This window comes from Podarcis erhardii, assembly GCF_964252035.2.
Source record: "Podarcis erhardii genome assembly, chromosome: 12".
Classification (NCBI taxonomy): Eukaryota; Metazoa; Chordata; class Lepidosauria; order Squamata; family Lacertidae; genus Podarcis; species Podarcis erhardii.
In genome coordinates this window covers 41,821,681-41,837,683 of record NC_138513.1, presented here as the reverse complement: position 1 = coordinate 41,837,683, position 16,003 = coordinate 41,821,681, and the positions used below count along the sequence as shown (strand labels likewise).

General features: G+C 44.2%; 1 long non-coding RNA gene across 3 annotated transcripts in view; it reads left to right on the top strand.

Moving 5' to 3' along the window:
• LOC309325752 overlaps nucleotides 1–7,659 on the top strand; it is a 107,586-nt gene extending 99,927 nt beyond the window's left edge. For all 3 annotated transcript variants that reach the window (XR_014149955.1, XR_014149956.1, XR_014149957.1), the window contains one exon: nucleotides 7,183–7,659. This is a non-coding gene — a long non-coding RNA (uncharacterized lncRNA). The remainder of the gene's footprint in view (nucleotides 1–7,182) is intronic.
• Nucleotides 7,660–16,003: the final 8,344 nt, after the last annotated feature.

The following is a 16,003-nucleotide window of genomic DNA, read 5'->3' as shown; positions in this document are numbered from 1 at the left end:
GCGATGCTCTGTCGAGCGTCCGGGGCTCCGGAACAGATCCTGGATGCTCGACAAGGTACCACTGTATTATAAAAAATAAACACTTATTTGACCCCAGTTATTTGACACAGAGGGGGAAACCTGCAGATACAGTCCAAAAGGTGCACAAGGAGTTCTGTATATATGGGAGAATCCTAAAAAGCAAGTGGTCTTCACTGACCTGGTGCAAAAAGATCTTATTATCCAGAGGAGCTCTGGCTGCCTAGATAAAATACTATAGCCACCCACATGCTTTATTTTATTTATTTACAGTATTTAGTTTTAAAATGATTTTTTTCTTCACTTCTCACATCCCTCTGTGCCCCCCTAGCCTTGTGCTGCTGCTGTTGTTTTTGTTTAGTTGTTTAGTCATGTTCAACTCTTTGTGACCCCATGGACCAGAGCATGCCAGGCACTCCTGTCTTCCACTGCCTCCCGCAGCTTGGTCAAATTCATGTTCGTAGCTTCGAGAACACTGTCCAACCATCTCATCCTCTGTCGTCCCCTTCTCCTTGTGCCCTCCATCTTTCCCAACATCAGGGTCTTTTCCAGGGAAGCTTTGTGCTATGACCCCCCATTTATGCATTTTTCACCTGTGGCCCCCTTGGAATATCCTAGGCCCCCCTGATTGGGAAGCACTGCTATAAAGGTAAAAGTAAAGGTACCCCTAAAGCAATGACAAACCTAGACAGCATCTTAAAAAGCAAAGACATCACCTTGCCAACAAAGGTCCGTATAGTTAAAGCTGTGGTTTTCCCAGTAGTGATGTATGGAAGTGAGAGCTGGACCATAAAGAAGGCTGATCACTAAAGAATTGATGCTTTTGAATTATGGTGCTGGGGGAGACTCTTGAGAGTCCCATGGACTGCAAGAAGATCAAGCCTATCCATTCTTAAGGAAATCAGCCCTGAGTGCTCACTGGAAGGACAGATCGTGAAGCTGAGGCTCCAATACTTTGGCCACCTCATGAGAAGAGAAGACTCCCTGGAAAAGACCCTGATGTTGGGAAAGAGAAGGGGACGACAGAGGACGAGATGGCTGGACAGTGTTCTGGAAGCTACCAGCATGAGTTTGACCAACCTGTGGGAGGCAGTGGAAGACAGGAGTGCCTGGCGTGTTCTGGTCCATTGGGTCATGAAGAGTCGGACACGACTAAACGAATAAACAACAACAAAGGTACCCCTGACCATTAGATCCAATCATGGATGACTCTGGGGTTGTGGCACTCATCTCACTTTACTGGCCAAGGGAGCTGACATTTGTCCGCAGACAGTTTTTCCAGGTCATGTGGCCAGCATGACTAATCCGCTTCTGGCAAAACCAGAGCAGCGCATGGAAACACTGTTTACCTTCCTGCCGGAGCGGTTCCTATTTGTCTACTTGCACTTTGACGTGCTTTCGAACTACTAGGTTGGCAGGAGCTAGACCGAGCAATGGGAGCTCACCCTGTCACAGGGATTCAAACCGCCGAACTTCTGATAAGCAAGCCCTAGGCTCAGTGGTTTAGACCACAGCGATAAATCATGTTATTATCCTTTGTTTTGAGAAAAGCAATTTTTACCCATGTTTCAATAAAAACTGCACTTCCTTAGATGTAACCTCTTTTTTTCCTGAATGTGAATGCAGATATCTCTCCCCAGATACATAAGACTTGGCTTACCCAGTTATATTTCTGTTAGGAAATGCTCAGCACATAAATGTTGAATGCTTTACCATTCCAAACTTAGCCAACAAATATTTTGAAAACTGGTTTGTTTGTTTATTTTTTAAAAAAATCTGACATTCTATTAAATTGCACTGAGACTTCAACAAAGGCTTTAAAACCAATGAATGGGTTGTGTTTTGTGATCCTGCCTATACATCAGCATTTGATTACGTGGTGCAATTTTGATCCATGGCTAATTTCCAACATGCTCAGGGAAAATGCCAATTAACTTGCTTAATTGCTTCTATTACACCATAGACATTTGATCCATTCAGCACTTTCTTCTTGGCCTCCAATTTATCAGCGCTGATTTTCAGAGTTAGTACTAATTTGTGGCCGTGCTTATGGTGAACCAGAACCTCGGGTCTTCTCTGAAACAGTGCTGTTACACAGCTCAGAAGTTAACACCGCAAAACTATAAGAGCATGCCTTATCTGCTTGAGATTCCAACATCAGACTTGCTGAGGAATAGCTACAGAAAAGCTATGATAATCTGCTGTCCCCCTTATTGCAAAATAAAGTAAACAGTAGAAGACAAGTCAATTCCTATGGAGTAAAGGAACGTAACGATAGCTGATGCATCAAAGTGCAACTTTTATGAATGGACTGAGCTCCTGTTGGCAATTGTACCTTGAAGCCTGAATCTAGGCAGAGTATTCATTTGGGGTCCTTGTAAGGAAAGATGTAGGAATGAACCCGTACCCCGTTGCTATGATAAAAGACCTTAACCTCACTCTGCACTGTTTCATTATTCTTTTCAAATACAAACACTCTGTTTCCACTGAAGTGAGAGGATTTATGAACCCATAAACCTCTTGATGAGAAGCAGAGAGAGAAGATTGATTTCTACCAGTAATAGGCCTTACGGGTTACATAGCAAAACAATGAAAACAAAAACAAACCAATAACCAATATTCTTTATTAAATATCTAGCCCATACTGCCTCATAAAGGCACCCAGGGCAGCGAAAAACAAAGCAGTAAAAATAATACAGCAAAAGACCCTAAAACACATTAAGAACATTTTAAAAATGTCTAAAAACATTTAAAAACAAGGACATACATTCACAAGTAAGAATGTCAAGGTTGCCAGGAACAACCTTGGTGAACAGGAATGTTTTGAAAATCCTCCTGAATGTTAATAATGAACCCGCCTCACCAGCGAGGGCGCTCTGCAGCCATGGAGATGCTACTGAGAAGGCTCTGTCACAGGTCCTGTTCAGCACCTAATAGGCAGCACCCATGTTAATGGGAGATGAACATGGAAATGAACAGGAGGCTTTGAATTAAATTTCATTGGCAACGTGATTTAATTCCGCATCTTTCAGAGCATTTTTGGTTTTGTTCATAAGCATGATTACTTAATCGGAGACAGACCCCCCCCCCCATAATGACTTGTATACGCAAACAGTGCTCATTTCAGCGGCCTAGAACCCATGTACCTACGGGACTGCCTCTCCTGGTATGCCCTGCGGAGGACCTTAAGGTCCACAAATGACAACATTTTGGAGGTCCCAAGTCGCAAGGTGGTTAGATTGGTCTCAACTAGGGCCAGGGCCTTTTCAGTACTGGCCCCGACTTGGTGGAACGCTCTGTCACAAGAGACCAGGGCCCTGCGGGACTTGACATCTTTCTGCAGGGCCTGTAAGACAGAGCTGTTCCACCTGGCCTTTGGTTTGGACTCAGTCTGACCCTTATGTTTCCCTCCCCTTATGGTTTTGATCTATGGGCTACTTTTAAAATGAGTCTGCATTTTAAATTGCATTTTGTATTTTAAATTGTTGTTTTTCCCCCTGTTATGTTTTTACTGTAATTTTACTGGTCTTAGCCGCCCTGAGCCCGGCTCTGGCCGGTGAGGGCGGGGTATAAATACATTTTTAATAATAATAATAATAATAATAATAATAATAATAATAATAATTACAAAACCTCCAAGGAAGGAGAGTCCATCACTTTCTGAGGGAGTCCGTTCCACTGTCGTTTCGTTTTCTGAGAACAGCAGATATGATGGCGTGAATCGGAAATCAGTAATCTTCCTTAGAAGCATGTGCTTGAAAGATAATGGCAACCTGTTTGAACAAGTATCAAAATCCATATGATATCCAAAGTGTTACACACCAAAATTACATTGATTGCAGACTTGCATGATCAAGTGCTCCAAAGCAATGCTGAAAGGATTATATTAGATGAGAAGGGGAGAGAGAGAGAGACAGAGAGGGAGAGCGCAGTGCAAAGGTTTTGATAACCATACAGAATGGAATGTGAAACACTTGCCTGAAGTGTCTGCTTATTTTACTATAAATAACAGCAGCTTCAGTACAGTGCAGCAAAATGCTTAGAGAAAACTGAAAGGATAAGCAAGGGTTGCAGCCGGAAGGCAGGAAACATAATCTCCAGTTTGGAAAAGCTTCAAGGCCATGCATCCACCAGCTCACGATCACCACCCCTCATTTCATTGGCAAAGTTTGTATAGGGCAGGGGTAGTCAACCCTTTTATACCTACCGCCCACTAATGCATCTTTCTTGATGGTAAAATTTCCTTACCACCCACCAGTGCTCGATGGAAGGAGGATTCAGTTTTTGCTGTAGAACCCCCTACTGCCCACCTAGAATCCTGAAATGCCCACTAGTGGGCGTTAGGGACCAGGTTGATAACCCCTGATCTAGGGAGTCTGTAATTGAATTGGCCTTGTAATGGTTGTAAGGGGGTTACTTGTGCGTAAGTTGCCTTCAGTTTTAGTTATATTGCCTGGCCAACCATGCTTTGGCTGACAGCTCACACTCCGTGGCCGGTCAGTCACTCGCAGAATCCGTCAGTGGGCGTTTCTTGAACCTCTTCCAGCATAAGAGCTGTTTGACGCCAAGTCTCCTCCTACTTTCCCTGCGCGGATCTCGTCTGCACAAGTAAGGGGAAGGCAGGGGCGTGCCAGCGCTCTCTCCACTAGTCTCTGGTGAAGGGTCTTGGAGACCTGTCTCCAATTCCTCCATCTCCCTCTCTTCTCTACTGGTGTTAAACTGAATTCCTTCCCCCCTGCTGGTCCCCTTTCTGGCATCGCTCTGGAGCCCTGCCTCCGCCTCTCGCTCTGATGTCAGTTCCCTGACAGGCCTCTATAGAGGTTTGACAAGATGTAGACTCCATTGATGTCCATAGTTCACATAGGGTTACCTTCGAACCTTTAACTGTAAACCAGAGATGATGTCAGTGCAGAAGAGATAAATTTGTGCACCTGGGGCTTTCTGCCAGCTGGGTCATTCATGCAAGCTGGGAGATAGACAAATCCCAAGCAAGTCAGCTAGAAGTCAGCTAGATGCTCAGTGCCTTCTGCTCCCATTTGGGCTTCCAGTGGTGGCAGGTGACTTTCCGAATGGGTGGGGATACATTTTAGGGGCGGCGGGAACACCTCTCATTTCTCCAAGTAAATATGCACTAGTGGCCTTAATATACGCCACTATTTCTCAACCTCACCTGAGGAGTAAATGAATAATCATACTGATGAAGTAACTTGCAGGATTGTTCTAACTAAATATATGCTATATAAAAAATTATTATTAAATTTTGCAATCCCTGAGCCAAGGAGATAAGTAACTATACAACCTTTAGAAGATATCTGAAGGCAGCCTTGTATAGGGAAGTTTTTAAATGTTTAATGTTTTATTATGTTTTTATAAATGTTGGAAGCTACCTCGTCAGACGGGCAGGATATGGTGGTGGTGATGATGATGATGATGATGGAATAGGACGTCCCTATTTTCATCAGAGAAATGTTGGCGGGTATGTAACAAAATAGTTGCATGTGTCTTTCCCCCCACAAGGATTTGAAGTGAGATATGACATTTCTCTCAGGGCTGAGATGAAGTGTGGGTCTAGGTCTGAGGGCAGAACGGCAGCAGTGGTGGGGACTCTTCCAACTTTACTATGAACCAGATCTGAAACTAGAGATTGGTGTAGATTTTGCAAGATTGGATGGTATGATATAGGCAGCCTGGGGTGGATCTGCGCACAGGGGGCGGGGAAACGCTATAAATAAGTCAGAAATTAGATAGTTATAACAAAAGAGAGAAAAAAACCCTATGTAAAACCGCGTAGAAAAGTTTTCTGCTCTACAGCGCCATCTGGTGTTGCATGTTTATAACCCATTCAAAACACTGTTTGTTTTTGCTAATGTAACTGAGTCCCTAGACTGTTCCACATTGTTTTTATTGTGAACAGTTGTTGCACCTATTAGCTACAGGTGGAAACAAACTTGAGATTATCCTACACTCTCTACACTGGAGCTATTCCCTCCCCACTATTTACTTCTGGATCAGCTTCCTCCCCATGCAAGATTAAACCTTGTAGAATGTACCACTGTTCACCACTACCATTTGCAGATTTTCCCTGATTTTATTTAATCACCAACCAAATGATCTTTGTAAAAGTTCACAGAAGCTCAGTCACTAAGAAGATGTTCTGAAGCTTTATTATTCCTTCTGGTTATTGAAGTTTTCCCATTTCTTTTATATATGCATGTAGCGCCTGGGAACTATTGCCAATGGGTCTCCTTAGTAAATAAATTATTGTGATTATTGACTTGCGAGTGAGAAATGCTGGCTGAATTTTTATTGATGGAATATTCATGGTAGGCAGCAATTTTAGTGCAGTTTGTGATTGGAATACAAATCAGAGCATTAGCATCCCATGCTCACTTCTGCCAGAAACCTTCTTCACAAACAAGCCTGGGTTTAAACGGCAGTTTGATGCTTCTAGGCGGGTGGAGGATGATGGTTTTATTATACTGTTTAAAGTAATATGTTCATCAACTCCACCTTCCCACCAAATCTCCCTAAACAACCGTTCTTCTAGATTTCTTATGTAGATGGCAGCAAGAGATGATAAGACGTGGCCATTGTGTGTGCGCAGGGGGATATTTTTCAATTTGCTGTACAAAACAGAATGTGCGCATGCAGCAAACTGGTTCTGAGCATTGACCTGTCACAAACTGAAAGTGTCAGTATTTCTGTGATGAGTATTAGGGATTTTCTCATGGAGATTGTGGGCATGCCGGCTATTTGTATCTGTCCAGTATACCTGAAGGAGCGTCTCAACCCCCATTGTTCTGCCCAGACACTGAGGTCCAGCGCCGAGGGCCTTCTGGCAGTTCCCTCGCTGCGAGAAACCAAGTTACAGGGAACCAGGCAGAGGGCCTTCTCGGTAGTGGCACCTGCCCTGTGGAACGCCCTCCCACCAGATGTCAAAGGGAAAAACAACTACCAGACTTTTAGAAGACATCTGAAGGCAGCCCTGTTTAGGGAAGCTTTTAATTTTAATAGGTCATTGTATTTTAGTGTTTTGTTGGAAGCCACCAAGAGTGGCTGGGGAAACCCAGCCAGATGAGTGGGGTATAAATAATAAATTATTATTAGTAGTAGTAGTAGTATTCACTGCATACTGATGTGCATGATGCCCTATGTATTTTTCAGGTCATGCATGGGGGATGTCACAGCTGATGGACTGAATAAATCCCGTCCCCTCAACAGTCTTAAGAAGTGGCTGAGAGTGCTTCATCATTCTGAATATTGGAGGTAGGGGTGGGCATTAAAGTCCAAAGAATCTGGAGGGGAAGACCACCTTACAGCTATAACTCATGTATAGCTTAAATTGTGGGAGGCCAACTGTTCAAGTCTGCAGAACCGGATTATCCTTGGCCATGATGCTCAGAAACAAGACACCAGTTCTGATCTCCTTGGCCAAGGCATCTCTAGGCTCATTGGCTTAAGAATCCAGCATCACTGCCAACCATTCTATTGTACTTCTTCAGCACTCCTCCCACTGTTGAAATGGAGAGAGGATAGTGATGATGAAAATGATGACAACAACAACGTATTATTTATATGCCACCCATATGACTGGGTTGCCCCAGCCACTCTGCTTCTAACAAATTAAAACATCAAACGTGGGGTCAGGATGCTGTCATCGGCTCCCGGCTGGTTTCCCAGGAAAGTACAAAAAAGGGAAAGCTTCTTACTGTCCTTTTTTATTTCAATCTTTACTGAGAAAGGCTATAGAACTCAGCCTCTTGGATAATGGCATTGTCCCAAGTGAATCTCCACACACACACACACACACACACACACCCGTCTCTCCCACTTCCTCATCCGTCACATCTACGGTTGCTGCTATGTGCCCTCTGTCTTTGAGCTCTTTGCTCTCCTACTTTCAAGGCTTGCCGGGTCTGGAATGCTTTCTAATGACAACGTGTCAGCCGGGAGTTGCTCTGGCTCTCCCACGATTTCCCAACTTTCCCCCTCATCTGCCTCTGAGCTGCCACGTCCCTCAAACCCCTGTTGTAAATCTATACTATCTTCCTTCTCCTCCTCCCTGGAAGGGTCAGGGTGGGGAGGTGGTCTCCACCATTCCTCCTCTGTCCAGTCCCTGACACACAGGAAAACATCAAATGTTAGAAAACTTCCCTTCAGATGACTTCTAAAAGTCATATAGTTATTTATCTGTTTGATATCTGCGGGGAGGATGTTCCACAGGGATGAGACAATTACCAAGAAGGCCCTCTGCCCACATAATAAAACATCAAGCATTAAAAATTTCCCAATACAGGGCTGCCTTCAGCTGCCATTACCACCTTGGCATCTGATGGGAAGACGTTCCACAGGGCAGGCGCCACTACCAAGAAGGCCCTCTGCCTGGTTCCCTGTGACTTCAGTTCTCGCAGTGAGGGAACTGACAGAAGGCCCTTGGAGCTGGACCTCCCATACCCTCCAACATTTCTCCAATGAAAATAGGGACGCCATATTCCCTAATGATAATTTTACTCTTTATACCCCACACATCTTACTGGGTTGCCCCAGCCACTCTGGACAGCTTCGAATATATATATAAACATAATAAAACATTAAACATTTAAAAAAACCTTCCCCTTACAGGATTGCATTCAGACAGCTGGGATGTCAGATAACTTCATACCCTCCAACATTCCTCCAATGAAAATAGGGACATCCTAAGGAAAAGTGGGACATTCAGGGATCAAATCAGAAACTGTGATGGCTTCTCTGAATCAAGGACATCCCTGGAAAATAGGGACACTTGGAGGGTCTGACTTCAATTTCCAAGCTGAACAATGGAGCTTGAGATGCTCCTTTAGGTGTACAGGGCCAATGCCGTTTAGGGCTTTAAAGATCAGCACCAACAATTTGAATTGTGCTTGGATTGTTCTCCTTTAGCCCCAGTGTTATATGGTCTCGGCGGCCACTCCCAATCACCAGTCTAGCTGCTGCATTCTGGATTAGATGTAGTTTCTGAGTCACCTTCAAAGGTAGCCCCACCCAGAGTGCATTGCAGTAGTCCAAGCAGGAGATAACCAGAGCATGTACCACTCAGGCCACAGTATGTACTACTCAGGCGAGACAGTCTGCGGACAGGTAGGGTCTCAGCCAGAGTACTAGATGGAGATGGCATGCAGCTGCCCTGGACACAGCTGCAGAGCCGTCTTTCCCATCAGGCTTAGTGGTGCGTTGTGCCAGGGGGCCGGCCTCTCAGGAACGCACCAGCAAGTGGGGGAGCTGCTTGGCTTTGCCAACAGCCTCCCCTTTCCATGCACGCCCACCAGCTGCGCCCCGCCAACCATATGGCTGGCGGGTGTGCAGCTTGCCTCCCTAGCCTCTGCAGGAGGAGAGTGGTCCCTGCAGAGGCTTAGGGTGGAAGCTGCACCCTGCCGATTATATGGCTGGCAGGCACGTGGCTTCCCTCCCAAACCTCTGCGGGGATTGCTCTCCCACAGCGGCATGGGGGAGAGTTGTGCCCCCCCCCATGGCTGGCAGTGTGCAGCTTCAATTCCTGCTTCGTGATTGCAGTCATGGGATTGTTGTCTTTGACATGACGGTATATGTTTTGACTCCACAGAGTGGGAAGTGACAGAGACAGGATGTTTGTGTTACTGTGTTCCGTGAAGTGGGACTATTGTCCTTTGTTCTTTTTCTCTTTGCTGTCTGATGCTAGAGAGAGAGAGGGAGCCATGTTGCAGTGCTCCGTGTGTGTTTATATGTAAATAAAGTAGATTAGCCAAAATGCTGAGTTCTGTCACGCGAACTGCGCAGACTCCACAGATCCCTAAGTGTGCCGGTGTCTGTTGGCATCGGTTGCTGTGATGTTCGGGCTGAAGAAAGCTTTTGAAGCTCCAGAACAATTGACCGGGAGGGAGAGAACATGCCAGTTGGGCATGTGTCTCTGCCAGGGTCCTACTCAAGTGTAGGCTGAGCTCCTGACAGCTTCGCTCCCCCCCCCATCCATGGTTATTTGGGGGCACTGGGCGGATATTTGCACCCCGGCACCGCATCTGCCAAAGACGGCCCTGCACAGCTGCCTTGGGTAGTCTGCATCTGGGTGGGGTACCATTTTTGTCACCTTGGGCATCAACGTGTCATGGGCTGGCCCTGCTTCTCACTCAATATTGTTTTCAATCTCTTTTTCAAATAAAAGCCATTGGGGTGTTGGGGTAAGAATCTCCTTTGAATCATAATCCAGTGGAACTGCGATAAAGTTCAGAGAATTACAAGTATCTTTAGTTTTATCGCTGAGGATCAAATAAGTTATATCTCTGGGTATACAGAGAGAAATGAGAGCTCAATTTCAAACTCAAAAGATATTAAATCATATTGAGAAGGAAAAATATATATAAAAAGAAAAGATAATTTATTTGAGCAGAGACATTCTTTTTCCTTCAAATATGCCCTAGTGTAAAAGCTCTTTTTTTGAAGTAATTTAAAGTTAAAATTAGCAGTGACACACACCTTTGTCTTTAATCAGTGTTAAAACCTCAAAAATAAAAAGACAGCCAGATAGACAGGGGAAATAATTGTGTAACTGGAGAAAGACCCATTATCTGAAGTAATAATATGGTATTGGGATTTGACAAAGTTTGCATGACTTTAGGTAGGAATGATGTAAAAGTATTGCTGCTTTGCAGTCTGCCTGAATGATGGACATCTGGAGGGCTAATGGGCTGGAGGTTTTCCCTCCCATTCAAAAGGAGCAAGTAAATGTAAAAGTAAAGGACCCCTAGATGGTAAAGTCCAGTCAAAGGCGAGTGTGGAGTTGTGGCACTCATCTCACTTTCAGGCTAAGGGAGCCGGCGTTTGTCCGCAGACAGCTTTCCAGGTCATGTAGCCAGCATGACTAAACCTCTTCCGGCGCAACGGGACACCGTGACGGAATATACACATAGAGCACATGGAAACGCTGTTTACCTTCCTGCCACAGTGGTACCTATTTATCTACTTCCACTGGTGTTCTTTCGAACTGCTAGGTTGGCAGGAGCTGGGACAGAGCAATGGGATGCAGGTGGCGCTGTGGTCTCAAAAGGAGTGAACTCAAAAGGAACACAGTGATCAAGGAATCACAAATGCCTCAGGGTGTAATCCTGCACTCATCACCCACCAGCTGAGGGATGGAATCCCTCTCTCAGTGCCAGAAGAACATCAGGTACACTGCCACCATAACAGGTACACAGGTGGAACTAAGCGGTGGCCATTGTGGCACAGAGCTCCTCTCTGACAGCAACATCACTGCCGCTGTCAGGAGAGTAGTGGAATGGCAGGGCTCTACCACACTGGCTGCCTCATTCACACTATCAGAATGGCTGGAAAGGGGTGGACTTATGTCTGGGGCTTGGGCCACACAAGGAAGGAAAACACACTGTAACTCCTTCAAACAATGGCCAGACCCTAGTCAGTGGAGCAATTTCATTCAAGCTTCAGAACTGAGATTCGTTCAACCTTCAAATTCATTCAAGCTTTAGTGAAAGCATTTCCCTCCTCTTGACTTCTGTTTGTGTCTGTCCTTCTTCCTGCTTGCCTCAGCCGTGTAAAAAGGTAAAGGGACCCCTGACCATTAGGTCCAGTCGTGGCTGACTCTGGAGTTGCAGCGCTCATCTCGCTTTATTGGCCGAGGGAGCCGGCGTACAGCTTCCGGGTCTTGTGGCCAGCATGACTAAGCCGCTTCTGGTGAACCAGAGCAGCGCACAGAAATGCCGTTTACCTTCCCACCGGAGCGGTACCTATTTATCTACTTGCACTTTGATGTGCTTTCGAACTGCAAGGTTGGCAGGAGCAGGGACCGAGCAACGGGAGCTCACCCCGTCGCGGGGATTCGAACCGCCAACCTTCTGATCGGCAAGTCCTAGGCTCTGTGGTTTAACCCACAGTGCCACCCGCATCCCTCCTCAGCTGTGCATGACCCCTCAAAAAACTTTCCTAGTTTAGGATATACCCTGGGATTCAAATCAGGGACTTTTAGTCTAGCATGTAATATATAAGCTGCCCCTCCAGGCAAATGCTCCTTGTTTGCGGTTCATGTGCTTCTGGTGCCTAGGACTGGATTTTTGCAGTTGAAGGATGTTGCTTTGCTACATTCACAGCGGTGCAGCCCTGGAGCCCAAGGCATCTCTCCAAGCCAGTCTTCAGCCAGCCTGCCCAAGATGGATCTCTCCTTATTCTCCCCCCAAACCTATAACAGTTCTTTTACCCTCACTAATGATATCACCACCAGCCAGGGAAGGCCTGGTCCCTATAGACCACCTTCTAGATGTTAAGGATAATGGTTTAATTTCCTGAAATGGGAAAGTATGCTTATGCATGGGTTTTTCCTTTGGTAGTAGCTCTCTCATGTGATTGGCTGACTGTGAGTCACATGAGAAAGGCATTCCATTTTGTTGTGACTGTTATTCAAGCAACTGTCGTTTTTAACTACTTTCTGCTCATATGTGTGTGAGGGTGAGAGAGTGATTGAGAGAGAGAGAGAATGGCTACTGAGAGAGGTTTCTCTGGATGCCGCTGAGGCAGTGTGTGTTGGTGTGGTCAGTTTGGGGTGAAGCAGAGGGAGGAAGATCCCTAAATGTTAATAGGGAGAAACCTGTGCTCTCTATAACAAACAAAGTGAATAAGCATGAGATTGTAGATACCCTATGTTCTTCTCAGTTATGTTTTTATGAAAGTAAAGTTGTTTTGAATATAAAGAGTCTGGACACTGCATATCATCAAAATTTATTTTTTTTATATGTACACGACAATGGAAGCACCTCCAGCTAGTACCTTCTGTGTCAACTAGTCACTAGAACCTGCAAAGAGACAGTTAACAGACTTGCCTTGAGCTATTAACTTAGTAAAGAGACTGTGTTGACCACTTTAGCAGTCTCTTTTCATACAAAACCTGTATAAAAACACAGAGGCGTCACACCTGGGGAAAGCTAGCCTTTGGTCTAATGTTCATAGGTGCTGACTGACAATCTGAAGACTGCAAAACCGAGGACCCTTGGATTTTTCTGGTTGGACTCTATGTGCATACAGTTGTTGGTTATGAACGGACCTCCAGAATGAATTAAGTTTGTAACCAGAGGTACCACTGTATTCAGAAGCATCCGGGAAGAATCCGGGACCAGGAGAAAGAGACAGTGGAAGATGATTGGGAGAAATTTAAAGACTATCTTAACAAATACTGTAAAATTAATGAAGGCTAGAATGACATGGGTTTAAAAATTAGTGGTTCTCAGCGGTGTTTATTAAGGAAAAGGAAAAGAAAGATAAAAAACTATGGGAAATAAGGGAGAGGATTTGCTGAGTGGATATTGAAATTATAATACAGAAGGGGGAGGTATGAGGAGGTCGGGGAAATAAGGTTTAAGGGGGGGGGAAAGGATTGAAATTATACTTGTTTTTGTTTGTGTATGTGTGTATGTAATGTTGTTTGTGTTTATGTGTATTATTGGAAACTTTAATAAATATCATTTTAAAAAAATGTATTCAGAAGCATACTTCCTCCCACCATAGAGCAGAGTATAGCCATTGTAGCTAGTAGCCCCTGCTAGCCTTAACTTCCATAAATATGTGTTATATTCTTATAAAGCCATCACTTTAAGTTGCTGGTCATCATTGCCTTTTGTGGGAATGGATTCCATAGTTTAACTATGCACTCGGTGATGAAGAATTTTTTTCACACGGTGTTTGGCCCACACAAATTCCATTTACAAACTATGTAGGCAAAAATGCAAGTCTGTCTTTTATTTTTTGTTTAACAAGATGTCTGTACTGCTGAGTCTGTTCACTGAAGTCTCATTTTGATATAAAAGAATATCTACTAACCTCTCTTTGTAATGTTCTAATTAAGCCAAAGACCTTCATATTGATTGCTGATGGCAGATGAGAATGATTCGCCCCGTGTAGATTGATTTAACTGGATGGCGCTATTTTGAAACGTTTATTATTTAACTAACCACAGGCTCTGAAACCACTGGTTCAAATAATTAAATCAAATCCAACATAACAAAGACGATCTAGAGGGAGAATCATATGTTCCATTTATCCCAGTGGACAGATGGCAAGCCGTTCTTCTGTACTGATCCAATTTCTGTTCCTGAGCTCTTAAATACATTTAACCTTTTCTTATAAGCTCCTGGATTCCAGAATTAGCATTCAGAACTCAGCAGCTGCCACAATGGCTCCTCGCTAACCAGAAGCAGAATAAAATAAAAAAATTCCTTCCAGTAGCACCTTAAAGACCAACTAAGTTAGTTCTAGGTATGAGCTTTCGTGTGCATGCACACTTCTTCAGATGCATGCACACGAAAGTTCATACCTAGAACTAACTTAGTTGGTCTTTAAGGTGCTACTGGAAGGAATTTTTTAATTTTGTTTTGACTATGGCAGACCAACACGGCTACCTATCTGTAACCAGAAGCAGAATGTTTAGACTTGATCTTATAGCTAAAACAAAAATGTGCTTAATTTGTATTTACCCTTTACAGTTGACAGTCCATTGTTGTCTGTTTTTTGCATTCAGCTTCCCACTGTCATGGAACAGGGGTTCAAAATTGTTGGGTCTCAGTGCTTGGAGGATGCTCATCTACAAATGCCTAAAATGGACTCTTGTTCCAGGATAAATACTCAACCTTCTCCAACATTTCATGTATTTTAACTTGCAATATACATGGACAAACTGTTGAGGACCTTCTGGGTAAAGCAGCTTAATGAATAATGGACAAGTGGAACTCATAACAGGACAGTTTAGTGTGAAAATTTCATGCTCAGGATTTCAGACAGCCTTGAGTCTTGCTGGAAATGTCAGGGACTGGGCAAAGGAGGGATGATAGAGACCACCTCCCCACCCGGACCCTTCCAGGGAGGAGGAAGAGGAAGACAGTATAGATGTACAACAGGCGGTTAAGGGAGGTGGCAGCTCAGAGGCAGTTAAGGGGAAAAGTTGGGCAATCATGGGAGAGCCAGAGCAACACCTGGCTGACACGTTGTCATTCGAAAACATTCCAGACCCTCCATCTCCCAGAACCTGGCGAGCCTTGAAAGTAGGAGAGTAAAGAGCTCAAAGACAGAGGGCACATAGCAGCACCCATAGAAGTGACGGATGAGCTACAATGTGGAAAAGTGAAAAAGTTCCCTCAAGACAAGAGCGGGTCCAAAAAATTGATTGATTATGCTGAATTAGATAGCCTATCCGAAAAACTAAAGAACGAACCAAGGAAAGAATTCATTTCAAAATGGGAAATATTTAAAATATATTTGAAAATCAACAATAATGACTTAATATCCATAGCAGTATTTGAATAATTCCAGCAATATCGTTCACTAGTTATACGATTTAACAAATTTTGTAGTGATTTGAGATGAAAGTAATAACATGTATTGGCAGCAAAGAATGGTAATGTGATTTATGGGGTAGATGGGAAGTCGGGTTTAAAAAGAAGAGACCATTACAGTTTACGGATTATGAAATTCATATTAATTCTCTGTGTAACTGATGATATTCTCACTATGGTTTATTTTGTCCTTTTTGTTATGTGTTGAGCAATTTTAAAAAAAAGAAGAAAGGGGAGCAAAGAGCTCAAAGACAGAGGGCATGTAGCAGCACCCGTAGAGGAGATGAGGAGGAGGAGGAGGAGGAGGAATGAGGAAGTGGGAGATTCACTCGGGACAACGGTATTATCCAAGAGGCTGGGTTCTCTGTAAAAATTGAAATAAAAAAGGATGGTAATAAACTTTTCCTTGCCTTCATACTTTCCTGGGCAACCAGCCAGGAGCCACTGACAACATCCTGGCAGGAAAGAGCATTGGACAAGATGGAAGCCACAACTGGAAAAAAAAAAAAGACAAACCTTTGCCTGAGTTGCTCTAGGCAAGCTCCTTCAGTGGGATGTGAGAGACCAGCGTGATAGGAAATGGTGACAAGTTTTGCTTCATTTGGCCTTCCTTGCTCCATAGCTGGGAAGAAAGGAACATCCTCTTG